The following is a 14,676-nucleotide window of genomic DNA, read 5'->3' on the forward strand; positions in this document are numbered from 1 at the left end:
ATCAAATATCTATCTAATGCCTTTCTTAACATAATTGTTGCTTTGAACACTTAATTGAATTGGAGAAATGTATTTGCTATCAATTCTGAAAGCTAGGTATTACAGTGAAATGTCAGTTTTTGTAAGCACAAAAAACGTGATATCTTCACTCTTTAGAACCAAAATTTGTTCCTCAGTCTTGCACCTTTGCAGCCAACCTCGTGAGCTCAATCAGGTGTTTAGATTAATTTAGAGATAAAGCATGAAAACAGGCCTTTCAGCCCGCTGAGTCCGCACCGACCAACACTGGTTCTATCCTACACACGAGGGACAGTTTACAGAACCCTACAAACCTACACGTCTGTGGAATGTGGGAGTAAACCGGAGCACCTGGTGAAAACCCATGGTGAACGTACAAACAGGGTGAACGTACAAACTCCGTACAGACAGCATCTATAGTCAGGATCAAACCCGGGTCTCTGGTGCTGTAAGGCAGCAACTCTACCGCAGCACCACCATGCTTATTTTAAAAGCTACTTTATAATGACATGGCTTGATACCTTGCCGATACCAAATCTGATTTTTTGTGGGGTTTTTTCTTGTTATCCAGCTGCACAAATCTTTCAAATAAATCAGGACAAACAGCATTGGATATTGCTAAATTCTGGGGATACAACAGTATTGCTGATTTGTTGGCAAACCCTAACGTTGCAGCTGGTGCTGGAATGTGGCCTGATGGTCCAGAAGAGAATGAAAATTATTTCAGCAGAACATTGCTTAATGAACTAAGTGAAAAAAGAAGTGATTCTACTTGGTTAAAGAACAAACAGATTCACCAAGCCATTGTCTACATCTTATTTTCCAATTTAAATCTATTGGTTATTTCGCTAAAATATGAAGAGTCGAGGAAGCCTACCCTTCAACTCTGTAAGCTGCATTACAAAGATGTAGAGCATCTCTTGGCTAAACCAGAAGTCACTTGTGTTTTCCTCGGAGCAGAATTTGAATCAGGATCGAATCCAGGTCCCTTCTTCTGTAAGGCAACTCTACTGTTGTGCCACTGGGTCTCAAAGCTATCCCCAGGCTTTGATCAAGGGGACAGCAGTAAAGCCCAGTGCTCGACATTGTTAAAATCAGGGACAGAGTGGACTGGCAGCCTCTTGTTTAAGAGCAAGAAGACAGTCATCTGGAGAAGGGTCCTCACCCCAAACATCACCTATCCATGTTCTCCAGGGAAGTTGCCTGACCCGTTGAGTTACTCCAGCATTTTGCGCTTTCTTTGGTAAAACCAGCATTTGTAGTTCCTTGCTACTCAATTGACTGTTGTGGGATTGAGGGAGGCTGCCAGACTTTACAGCAAAGCATTGCAGAGGAAATAATTATATGTCAAAGTTTATATGCCAAAGTTATCTTCTTGCACACGTAAATAGATGAGATTAAAATCATCCCATTTTGGAATTAAGTTCATAAATAAGAACTAAACATAATTCTCAAATTAGAAAGGAGAACATTTAAAAATTCTTGCCTTGATTTTTAAATTTGTGAAAATGCTTCTTTGAGTCAAAGTAATTAGGTTACATTGGATAGATCTGTCAGTTAATTTGCTCTGGTGCACTAAGGACACTAACTTCACACTGCCTCTTAATTACATTGATTCAAACTTCCAGTCAGTGCAGATCATTCTCTTGATTAGCTGGGGGTCTCAGCTGGAGGCCCAATTTGGAGAATAACAAGGAGCAGCAGTTAAAATTTACCTGCAACATTTACATTTAAATATTAGCCTGAGCCTTTTAAAGTTGAGGCACATTGTGCATGCAAGAAGGAGTGGAAATTATCCTACAGCTGATTGACAAAAGACTCATGGTATCACTGTTTTCTGATGCTAAAACACAAGCTTTTGTGGAGGAGATGGCAAAAGCCTTGTATCTGCTTTGAGCAAGGAGATCCAGCAGATGTGTACTTGAAAGCACACTTGAAAAGAGTCGTCAGTGGAGAGCTCAATCCAGAGTCTCTTCTTAGGGTCCTTGGGCAAAATTATTCACAAGGAAGTAAGATTGGAGTCTGCATCTTCAAATCCCAAATCCCATGGATTGCATCACGTCCTATGTACTGCTTTGTGCATCATATGACTTTCATTCACTTTTCAATAATCGACTAAGTTTAATACCTAGCTAGTATAATGTTTGACATACTTTCACAGGATTAGCATTGCTGCATGTTTGCACTTACATCACACAACTATCCCACAACCTGTTCAGACACATCGTCCAAAATAATGAAACTCACTCCCGCGAGGCTGTCTACCTTGCATGATAAGGTGATTGGAAATAGAAACAGTAGGTTCCGACTGACAGAGGACAGGTGTGGTTTGCCTCATAGAGGACCAAGTGGTCACCATCAATGAATTTGCAATTATGGATGCCGTGTACAGCAATGGAGCTGAGACCATGGTCATTGAAAGAATCTCCTTACAATAGCTTCCTTCTCATGTCTCATGAACATCCATGTTTTATAAGATGCATTTCTGACCTTCTGTCCCCCCCCCCCCCCCGTCCCCCGTCCGTCCGTCCCCCCCCCCCCCCCCCCATTAACATAACCTGGCAGTGTTGTTAGAGGAAGGATATGTTGGGCTAAAAATGTAAGAATCGTGGAATAATACATTTCTGCTGTTGCTTATGGTCCAAAATGCCTTCTGGATATCCAGCTTAGAATGTTCTGCTCTGCAGTGTTTTTGCAGTTTTTCCAGCTACTCTGAATCGATTGCATTTACATATGTTGGTAGAGCCACTCCACTAGGTGTCCTTCTTCTGAACAAGCGACGTCATCTCCACAAAGAAAGTGGAGTGGCCAACTCTATCAGTCGTGTCACACTGACAGATAGATCTGCCACGGTAGAATGCTGGGAGTGATTTAAATATATGTGCTGTACATTGTGATCGAATTATGCCAGAACACTTGCACTCAACATTAGCAAGACCAAGAAGTTGATTATTGACTTCAAGAGGGGAAAGCTGAGGATCCATGAATATATCGTCATCAATGGAACAGTGGTAGAGAGAGTCAAACAGCCTTAGGTTCCTGGGCCTGCATATATCTCTGAAGATCTGTCCTGAGCCTAGCTTATTAATGCAATCACAAAAAAAGTAATCAAAGCCTCTACTTAGAAAATTTAAATTTGGTATGTTGCTGAATATCAATGTGTGGTAAAGGTTGCATCACACCCTGGGGTTCAGTAACCCCAACAGTCAGGAATGAAAGAGACTGCAGAAAGTGGTAGACATTGCCCAGTCCATCACAGGTAGTGACCTCCACATTGTCAAAGGCATCTACGGGTGTCACTGCTTCAAAAAGGCAGTGAATGTTGTCAAAGACCCACACCTTGCTCTCACCTCACTTCTACCATCAGGAAGGAAGTACAGGAGCCTGAAAACTGTGACGACGAGGTTCAAGAACGGGTTCTTCCTAGCAACCATCAGATTCTCGAACACTGCAAAACAAAATGTTAACCACAACCCTGCCTCATATATTGTGGACTTTGCTTTGGTTGCAGTATGGACTTTGATTTTGCATTATTATGGGCTGATTACCTGGTATTATTATTAATTTATTGTATTATTATGGTACAATTAATGTGTTTTTGTGTTAATAGGCCTGTGAACCTGCAGCAGGTAAGAATTTCATTGTTCTGTTGCAGGTATATATAACAATCAAACACTCTTGCCTCTTGAAGTGGGATTATCCCCAGTAACAAAACGGCACATAGACTTCAATTTAGTCAGAGCTGAAGGCCCCATCCCGAGTATGTTTTGTGTCCTTGTTATTCTCAAACCTATTTCTAAGAGATGTTCTACATGGAATATTCATTCATTAGCTGATGGACTGAGATAAGTGATGTTCACATTTAATCTAAGATCATTGAACCTTAGGGAGTCTCTCAGATCTATTCCATCCCAATGAATACCATTGAATCAACCCATGGAAGATCTGACCTACCCCCGGAACGTGACAAACCCACGAACACAGTGGATGAGGGAACTGGGAAATTTCTTGAAAAGTTTGATTATACATAAGACCATGTCAGCCTGTTGCTTTAATGAACCATATAGCAGTTCACACAATTTAAACACCAGTCCCCAACTGTCTGCAAGTCTTCTTTACATTATTGACCAGGCTGAATGTCACATCTGGATTTGATGCTTGTATTGATGGTGGTTATTGCACTGGTTTTATTCTTGCTATCATACTTTTTCTTGTGGTTTGATACAACTGAGTTGCTTGTGAACTAAGGGTCAACAATATTACTCTGGGTCTAGAGTCACACATGGCTAGATGGAATATGGTCAGCCAATTTCCTTCCGCTGAACAACAGTGGTCATAAGGCCATAGGATCATAAGTGATAGGAGCAGAATTAGGCCATTTGGTCCATCAAGTCTACTCCGCCATTCAATCATGGCTGATCTATCTCTCCTTCGTAACCCCATTCTCCTGCCTTCTCCCCATAACCCTTAGTGATGAAATGGTTGTGTTTTAAACTGCTGACCCGTAGGCCTTAGCTGGTTGATGTGCTTCAGAAATTTTGTTGTTGTCCCTTCCAAATGTTGCAACAACATCACAGGCCTCTTTACACCAGACCCCCCCTGCACCACAAATGTAAAAGGCTTCGAGAAATGACCCTGGGGCAGTGACCTCCACTTACCTGCATCAGTGGGAGGCCTTAAAGCAGCAAGATTTCCCTTCACATCCTGCAGGTAAATGGTCAATTAATAACATTTCACTGAGGAAACACCGCTGGAACTGTTCAGGTTTCATTCTGTCACCGGCTACCACAATATTGCCTCGCCATCGTCATTTGCTGACCCTTCATCCCACTCCCTGATCAGTAAAATCTTCGCCAGACAAATTAAATCAGCTCATTTATGGCAAGATCCTTGTGCAAAATTTAACAATCTGCAGCAAAATATAGTTTGAAAATTCATGTATAATCCAGGCATAATCATCTACAGACTGTTTTCACTGTTGGTACTTACGTATTTTGTTTCTTTGTTACGCCATCAACTTCACTCAACTCACCGTTATTAGTTCAATAATGTAACTTCTGTTGGGTAACAGTGCTCTTTTCTCTGAAAAGTATTTGCTTAGTTCAATAATAAATTTTTGTAGGGATATTAAATGTCTTTTTGGAGTGTAAGTATGTCTTGGACAGCAGTGCAAATTGCCCAAAGGTGAGCTGCCACCTTGTTTTACACTCAGCCAATTCCCTTTTAAGTTCAAGTCAATGGTCAAGAGAGTGCAGAAGATAGTCACAAGAAGCTGGAGTAATTCAGTGGGACAGGCAGCATCCGTGGAGAGAAGGAATGGGTGACGTTTTGGGTCGAGAGCCTTCTGAAGAAGGGTCACCTATCCCTTCTCTCCAGAGATGTTGCCTGTCCCGCTGAGTTAGTTCAGCTTTTTGTGTTTATCTTCGGCTTAACAGCATCTGCAGTTCCTTCCTACACATTTCGTCAAGAGAGCTCAGGTGTGAAGGGGGAAAGCATCATTGTTACACTTCTGAAACTCCTGCTCAATTTATGCCATAATGTCTGTGTCAGCTGCTGAGATGTTGTACCCTCACCCATCCCTGACTCGCACTGTAATCACTGTAATATTCTATCACTGATTAGACACCGACCATTAGAAGCTGCTTGCACTTAAGGAGCCAGCTGGCAAAGACATAATGGCCTTTTTGTTCCACAAATTCTTCTGATATCTTGTTTCAATCTTCAGACTTGAATCACAACATACTTTATGCAGGTTTATTTATTGTAAATAATTAATGAAAATTTAAAAAAAATTAAAATATTGTCAAAATATAAAATATGGACATGTTTAAATAAAAAATTCTGGCATAATAATGATATCTAAATTCGTAATCCAAAGCGGCGAATTAATTAAGCAGAGAGTTATTTAGCTCTCTATGTACAATGTGCATGTTGTACCATTTGCTGTGAGGCATAACTTTCATTGGATATTTGTAATGATGCAGCACCAATGTATTTCATATTAAATAATAAATGCATCAAATTGCAACTCTTATCCTTAACTCTTTGGATCGAATCTTATGATTCAATCGTGGGAGCTTATTTATCACTATCAAAGAAAATAAACTGCTATTGCAACATTTTAAAAAAAGACTATCTCCATTATCTCCTGTGGTGTCTGTGGCAGGTAAAAGTATATGCTAGATGCATTGACATCACAGTGGACAGGTCTATTATATCACTAGACTCTGATAGTTGAGTTACACTGATCAATCGATGTATTATTCTACACCCACACTAATAAAATGTCGATGTCAGTGACCCACACTTATAAAATGTCAATGCCATCTTCATAAAATCTCCAAACTTCAGCTTTAGGAAGTCTCACACAACAGCAGGGGGAGCTGTTTACCTTCAGTGTACTAAATAATTAGAAAAGTTGAAATAGTCAGATGATACATATATTAAAAGTAAATCAAATTCCTCTTTAGTACTGCAGGTTAATCCATTATTAAATTTAATACATTCAATAGTTAACATTTCAAAACTCAGTTTAAATCAGCAGTTTTTTTCTTTTTATTTAGATTATTGCATAGACCATAAATGTGATAATAGAAAGTGAGTAAGGCTGTTATTTGAGACTATCCAATCCCGATCTTAGGAAACTGAATTTATCAGCAAACAAGTGATTCCAACTATAGCCACTCACGCCTGTTTTCCATAATTCTGCAAAATCTCTGGATTATATTACAAAAGGAAAAGCAACTCACATCAAGTCAACATCACATTATTTTTGACAAAAGGGCAAAGGCTATTTAGGAGAGTCGGGAAGGTTGAAACCCAGAATATTCACCATTGGGATCAGAAAAGGCAGTTCTGATTGCCCAAATACAGCAACTGGGAATGATGCGTTTGTTAGTGGCTCCCAAACAACCATGCTGCCACATAATGAACTGCCGGTACGCTGCATGCCTCAGTTCACGCTTGTAGTTTTCAGCTGGCAGAGAATGCAGGCCAAACAACTCATTGCGATAAATCAGCATAAGATGCAACACTGCTTCATTCAAACACAAGTTTGCCATAGCACAGCATGTACTTATGCAATGTTGCTCCATCTTTCCACAGCACACTTTCTCTAAATCTGTCGGCATCTCCCTACAGTAGCCACAAACACACCAGCTGGGGATCACTGTGTACCGTCCATCGGGGCAGTAGTTGGAGGGAGCATCTTGTAGCAGGTCTATGATCAATCCTGGATTTCTCTTTGCCAATTGCACAAAAATGCCTTCAAGTTTTGAACGAGTAAGCTGGGATGCCAAAGTCTGGAAGGAATTATAAACAATTGAGAAAGTCAAGTATGTTCCTTTGTTAACATTTTGAAGCATTGATTAGTTTTACAACAAATATATATTCTGCCTGTCTTTTGTTGTCACATGTATTACCTCGATTTCTTGATTCATTTGTTCCTCGATCTTCTGTTGTGCTTCCTCGCATTGTAGAGTCGAATTGTCAACTACTATTGAACTGGTAGTTCGCCTCTTCTTTGGTTTTATTTTCTTATCAGGTGGTGGATGACTTCTAACACGCCCTTTTCTAACTTCTCGTCCATTCCTTTCTCCTGGCTTTGCCCTGTTCATCATTATTAATGTCAAAATGTATCAGCAAATAATTGATTCCAGAACTAAACACTAACTAGTCTCAATATTTGCACCTGCCCCTCTTAAGGGTTTTGTGGAAAATATCTGTCCACATCAAGTTCAGTTTCTGAACATATAAAAATCTAATTTTAGAGCATAGTATTTGCCATCCAATCCCTGAAAGAAAAGGTCACACAGCTCATAAGGCCATGGATAATCCAACATGCAGTCTACCACTCCAGTTAAAAATTAGTGGTTTTGGGAGAAAGCAACACCTTTTGCTGATTGCTCACGGATAATCGAGCAACACTTTGCACAAGGTTTGGAAATGAGATGAAAATGAAAGGATCTACACTGTCACATCAAAGGCATTCAACATCTCTGATTGCTGCAGTCCCATTTTAGTACATAGACCAGAATGGAAAATACCATTGCATTTCTTTTAACTGTTTTTTGCAAAACTTCATTATTTCTCGGCAGCTCTCAGCAGGCGTTGGCATTATAGGCAGTATATACTTAATGCATTAGAAGAGGATGATTTCCTACTTCTCGTCACATGAAAGGAATCCTGTTGGATAAGACTTTGATGAAATATACCAAATCAGGACATAAATGCATGAACGAAGTACGAGACAAAAATGCTGCACCAGCCAGACCAACTTCCTAAACAACTCTGTTAGTTTGGTACCTAGTCTGCCATTGTACAAGCCAGTTAACCCACTAAGAGTGAGCATATGGTCACTCTGTAAAAGTTTAAGGCATGTGGAAGATAGGGAAGAAAATGGAACTGAGATGGAAAATTAACAGCTATGGTACTGATAATTCACCCCAAAGGATTGATAGAAAATATTCAAAATCAGAAACAGCACACATAATCTCCCATCAATTACTCAAATGCTAAAGGAGTTCACTGTTCAAAAAGCCCAGATGTCTTAGTTATTCCTGTCTGCCTGAAACATTTAATTATGAACGTTCAGAACTGATTTTGATTACTTGTCATCATTCACTAATTATAGTGGGTATGTCTCTTTAAAAAGATTAGCATTCAGACTTCATATTAATGGGAATTTATCGCAATGCAATAAATCTAAAAGGGAAGTTGTAGCTGGATGTTGGAATCAGATAAAACAATATCTATAAAACAATCTAAGGATCTATGTCCTTAGAAACTGGCTTTTTGGTGGTGATCTATTGTACAAGTATTGTTTTTTCTTTTCCTTTGCTGTACGTTATTTACATCAGGCATGTTTAGTGTGTTTGGTTTATAACAAACATAAACTATTTTTGGGGTATATCAGTATTACCCATACAAGTCAACAATGCTCTGACCAGCATTTGTATACTAAAACTCTCGTTTGTTTATTTGTTTGTTCCTGAACTACAACCAAAACGGTACACGATAGCGCGACAATTTTAGGCCCACCTTACTCACTCTCGTCCCTTTGGCGCTAATGGAAGAAGTTTCATTGAAATCAGTGTTATATTTTTTAAGTTATTCACATTTTAAAGTTTAAATCTATCTCCTAGGGAGGGAGGGGGAGGGAGGGAGGATAAGGGTGGGTTGCAGGCGATGGAGTGGGAGGAAGGGGGTGGAGGGAGTGGAGGGGGAGGGGAGGGAGGGAGAGGGAGGGAGAGGGAGGGGGAGAGGGAGGGGGAGAGGGAGGGATGGGAGGGGGAGAGGGAGGGATGGAGGGGGGAGGGGGGAAGGGGGAGGAGGGGGAGGGGAGGAGAGGGGAAGGGAAGGGGGGAGGGGGGAGGAGAGGGTGCTGCACCAATGCAGGAGAGGTTTGAGCCCAACTTGGTCTAGTAACGTCTAAAGATAAAGTATGATCAAAATCCAACTACCTCAGATAATGAAAAAATTAATTATTGAAGCACTCAGCACATGAGACAACATCTATGGAGATAAAAATCTGTAATCACTACCAGTTCTGTTGGATGTGTACGGGTTGTGTGACTCTAATACATTAGAGCCAGGAATATACCACTATTGTGACCTTTACAAAAGCATGGATCATAAAATAAAGAAATGACTTTTTTTTAATCAATTAATCCATCAATGTTTAAACCATCAATTTAGAAGTTTCAAAACAATTTTACCTGTCAGCCTTTCTAACCTTCAGAAAAAAATATGATAAACACCTAGCAAATGCTTTTTAAGTAATTAGTTCTTGAAGAATGAATCAAGCATTGTCAAATAACTAGAATCATTAATCCACTGTATTGGCAGCATTACAATTGGCATAAATGCAGACGGCTTATCACTCTTCATAATGTTGCAGAGATATGAAGATGCTCTGCCCGGTAAAACTAATAGTAAAGCAGCACAATTGTCTAAGTAATTATGCAGTGGCATAATTGATCACACATTCTATAATTTCCTCTTTCATCTGCATTCATTAAGACTGATTCTACAATTAAAGTCCTTTCCAACCATAATGACACTGGGGCAGAAAACTCCAAACATTAACGACTCTCTGAGTAAAGAAATGTGTCCTCATTTCAATTCCAAAAGGCTGACATCAAATCCCGAAACTGTTACCCCTATTTCTAGGTGAAAATATTCGGAAAAACAGCACTTCAGCATCTACATTATCAACCCCTCAGGTTCTTATGTTTAAATGGAATCACCTCTTATTCTTCTAAACTCCAGTCAGTCAAGGCTTATGTTACCCCATCTCTCCTCAAAGGATAGGAATTTCATTGCTAGAATCTATTGCATCTTTGTGCTCTTAGTCTCCTTAGAAACTGAGACAAAAATTCCACATAATATTCCATTGAGGTTTCACTTAGACCCTATATAATTGCAGCAAGACTTTCCTGTATTGTACTCCAATCCCTTGGCAATATACCATTACTTTGGAATTACTTGCTGTACCTTTTCTGGATTTCATGAATGAACACACCAAGATCAATCTAAGAGTTAATTATTAGTTTCTCATCATTTAAAAATGACCCTCCTATTTTTCCTACCAATAAATCATGTTGTATTTTTGTACCTTATAAAATATGTTCTACCTTCTTTCACATCACTCAAGTTGTCTATATCTCAATGCAAATGCACCTATCCTTATCAGCACATGTGAATATGTTACACTTCGTATTTTAGTCATCATGAATATGGTTGTAAAAAGCTGAGGTCCCAGTTCCTGAACCTTATGGACCCCACTGGCACCCATCTATCAACCTCCAAAAATGCACGATTAGTCCTATTATTTCATTAAACAATCACTAATCCCTGTTAATATATTACTCCCAACCTTTAAGCCCTTATTCTTAGTAACAACTTTCTGTGTTGTACATAATTAAAATGCATTTTAATAATCAGTTATTGTATACTACATTCCTCTTACCTACTACCCTGTTAATTGCATTCACAAAAAAAAACTTCAATTTATCAAAAATGATCTATCCAATTGTTCTCTGGCTAATTTCATGATATTCTAAATGCCCCGTTGCATTTGCAAATAATAATGTCAGCAAAGCTGCCTAGTGTTCCTCTATTTCCTTTCCTTTTTTGTTTTCTCGAACAATGTTTTTACACGTACTGCCTTCCAATCTGCTGGGGCTGTTCTAGAATCTAGAAAACTTTGAAAGATCATCACTATCGGACAGCAGGTAGTTCTGCTTTCTGGCATTTCCGATTTAATTTCGATCTCCCATTCTGTCAAAATGTTGAGTTTGTGTGTTCTCACTGTAAACATATGCACTTCCCTCAGGCTGATCCAGCTTCCTTCTATATTCCAGGGGCATTCTGGTTGTAGGATAATTACCTATAGTAAATTGTCACTGATGTGGGTGGATGGTAAGGAAATTAGTGATGTTCATGAGAACGGGTGAACGAATAGGTTAAAAGGAATGGGTTAAAAGGAAAATACCAAGCAATTATTTTATATTTATATTTTATATTTATGATGTGACTAGAGTCAATTGATTAGGTAGAAATATGTGTTATCAGTGGATATTCTATGATTTTGTAAGAATCAGATATTTTCCTTTTTAAATTGGTGATTTTAATGACAAAATCAGCATTATCAGTAGCCCTCTTCAAAAGCAAGAATACAATATTATTTTAACATACAGATTAAAGACTAGCTTGCTAAGCAGTGGAATGCACAAGCAGTGAGATTAATTCTACACATCCTTTTTGCTATGATGTTGTTTTAAAGCAAATCTAAATAATCTGAGTTCTCCTTTGAACACGAACACTGCTTTGCATGGGTGTCTCAAACTGTTCGGAGATTTTATTCTGACCACTGATTGAATGTATAGAGCATCAGGGCAAACAAGTATCCAAACTGCCATCGTGGCTCGTCCATCGTACATATTGCGTGACATCATTAGAGTGAAATAAAATAATCTATTACTGATTGACTGCAAGATTGGAATTCGGAGAATCTCTGGCCAGGTTTTTAAATCCAAATATTCTTCTCCATTTTTCTTGAAGATTAGTGCTGGTCGCTAGCACTTTGTGGGATGTGTAGTCATGTTGGCACATTGAGATCTGCCCCTGAAATTGTCCAATGATGCAATGGAATGAACTTCAGAGGCAGACTGCAATGAACTGCAGAACAGTGCATCATGTTTGGTGCTATTCAGATGGGATGCATTTCTGGCAAGTATGCCGAAATGACATCAGACATAATCCTCTCCCACATTATGTATCTAACTAGCTTTCCTTCTTTCTCTGTGTTCCACTTCCTTTGGGCAGCAGAAATAACACACGAGTTTATAGATTAAGTGGAACAAGCTTAGATGCCTACTCCTATTTTACCTTTGCTTAACAAAGCAGGTAAAGAAAACACCATTGAATCCTGAGCCACAGCCAACACGGGATAGTATCCTACACGTCTCCCTCCTCTCGGAAGTAGCTCGGTGATGTCCGGCATTAATCTGGCATCTTCCACTGGCCATGCCACACAATGAACTGCATCCTGCAGCTCAGTGATCGTGATCAAATCATTGCTCTATGTTCCAACAAGCTGATACCCTGTTTGCCCTTCTCTATTTCTTCCTGAAGGAAGAATGAAGTTTTCAATATTGTGACCGTATTAATAAAGCAAATGAAACTTACCGAATAATTTCATGCTTTGCAAGAAACGTGAGCTCCTGAAAAATCAATTAGAATTGAATGAATCAGTAAATAGGTCAAAGAAAATTTTAAGCTGCATGAATATAACAACATATTTCTACAGGGATGAAAATTAAAATGTCTGCACTATATTATCTCTTATACCAAATGAGAATGGAGCAAATTAGGAGTTAATATTCAAAAGTGGCCCAGATGTTACTGCCCCAGGCTTAATCTCTCCACTTGCTGAACCCCAACTATGAACTAATTCTACCTGAAATGCGGAGGCAATTATAGTCCTCCAGGCATTCCAAGTTATGTGGTCAGGCCCCTGAAAACATAACAGAGCAAATCCTACCCACAAAACCCTTATGGAAACCTTTGACAGCCAGCAGAACCTCAGGGCTTAGACCATAGAACATAGAACGGTACAGCACAAGAACAGGCCCTTCAGCCCACAATGTCAATGATGAACATGAGGCCAAGACCAACACTTATCTACCTGTACATAACACATCTCCCTCCATTCTCTAGTTTCAAGCCTCCTGAGTTTCACACATCTCTGCATGGATTATGGTTCCCCTCCAGTTCATATATAACCCGTCCCTCTTGTACAGGTTAGTTCTGCCCCAGAAGAGATCCCACTGGTGTAAAAATCTGAATCTGCACCAACTCCTTAACTACGCATTCATCTGTCCTATCCCCCATTTCTAAACTCACTAACCTGTGGCACCGGGAGTAATCCGGAGATTACTGTCCTTGGGGCCCTGCTTTTTAACCCTCTGCTTAACTTATTTACTTCGCAGGACTTCAATGAGCTGAAAAAGCTGTAATTACGTCTTTATATATTTTTAACATTTCTGGGTTTAGGTTTAGGTTTATTATTGTCACGTGTACAGAGGTACATTGACAAGCTTTGCTTTGCATTCTATCCAAACAGATCAGACAATACTATACATAAATACAATCAAGTCAAACTCAAGTAGAATAGGTAGAGCAAAGAGAAAGGTACAGGGTGCAGAATGTAGAAGAAATTTGAGTTCTAATACTCAAAATCATTTAAAAACAATTAGTTTTGTTTATTATTGTCGCGTGTACCAAGGGGTACAATTAAAAGCTTTTTGTTGCATGTTAAATGAAGTAAATAATATTTTAAACATAAACATTGATCTTTTAACATTTGAAAAATAACTAACCAGAAACACAGATGACTTAAAATATTAAACAAAATATTAATATTAAAATATTTAAATCATTTTAATAAGTAACCTTCCTATTTGCCCTGCATCCCAAAGGATTGAGTGCTTGGATCCTGCAGAAAGGTGATTCCCTGGCAGATTTGGCAAATCTGTCAGTAAGTCCAAGACATACATATTTGACAGTGTGCGTGCGAAAATCTGGAATTTACTGAAGTTTTTAAAAAGCATCAGAAGTTGAGCAATAAGCCACAATGTTCAGCCCATAAACCTTCCATTCTATAAAACCGTGAAGCTGCAGCCTTATGATTTCCCTGCGGAGAGCATGTCCTCCTTGCTACAGACACACTCCTAGATTACAAGCACACTTTATTTCTCTCCAGGCCAATCGGGAGGACAGTAATATGAAGGCAATGCACTTGAGCAGGTCTCAAATTCTAAAAAATCGAACGGAAAAAGCTTTTGCGCGATGACACAAATAAATGGCCTGATCTTGAAAAACTGCACAGCTCCTAACAGCGGTGACATAGTCTCTTTATCAACAACCTGTCTCACAATCCCTCTCAGCTCCTTTTTACTCTGGGGAACACTTTCACAGTTCAATCTTTTACTCCGCTGCTGTAGCTTTATATTTTATCTCTGTCATGTCTGGAATGAATGATAAATAATTGGAAGTATTGATGTAATATTAATATCCATCATATTAGCAATTTGGCCGATGGGTCTAGATGCTGTGGGGATAGAGTCGTTCAAATCTCCAAAATAGTAGCCCTGA

The 14,676-nt window shown here is 39.2% G+C and overlaps 1 protein-coding gene across 3 annotated transcripts in view; it reads right to left on the reverse strand.

The window, feature by feature from the left end:
• Nucleotides 1-14,676, reverse strand: part of LOC144592089 (calcium and integrin-binding protein 1-like) — a 116,553-nt gene that overhangs the window by 26,964 nt on the left and 74,913 nt on the right. Inside the window, exon 2 of one of the 3 annotated variants that reach the window (XM_078396405.1) lies at nt 12,709-12,743. The exons of the other annotated variants lie outside the window; for them this stretch is intronic. The gene's annotated coding sequence lies outside the window, so the exon portion shown is untranslated. The remainder of the gene's footprint in view (nt 1-12,708; nt 12,744-14,676) is intronic. 3 annotated transcript variants of the gene reach the window in all.

This window comes from Rhinoraja longicauda, chromosome 3 (genome assembly GCF_053455715.1).
Source record: "Rhinoraja longicauda isolate Sanriku21f chromosome 3, sRhiLon1.1, whole genome shotgun sequence".
Taxonomy (NCBI): Eukaryota; Metazoa; Chordata; class Chondrichthyes; order Rajiformes; family Arhynchobatidae; genus Rhinoraja; species Rhinoraja longicauda.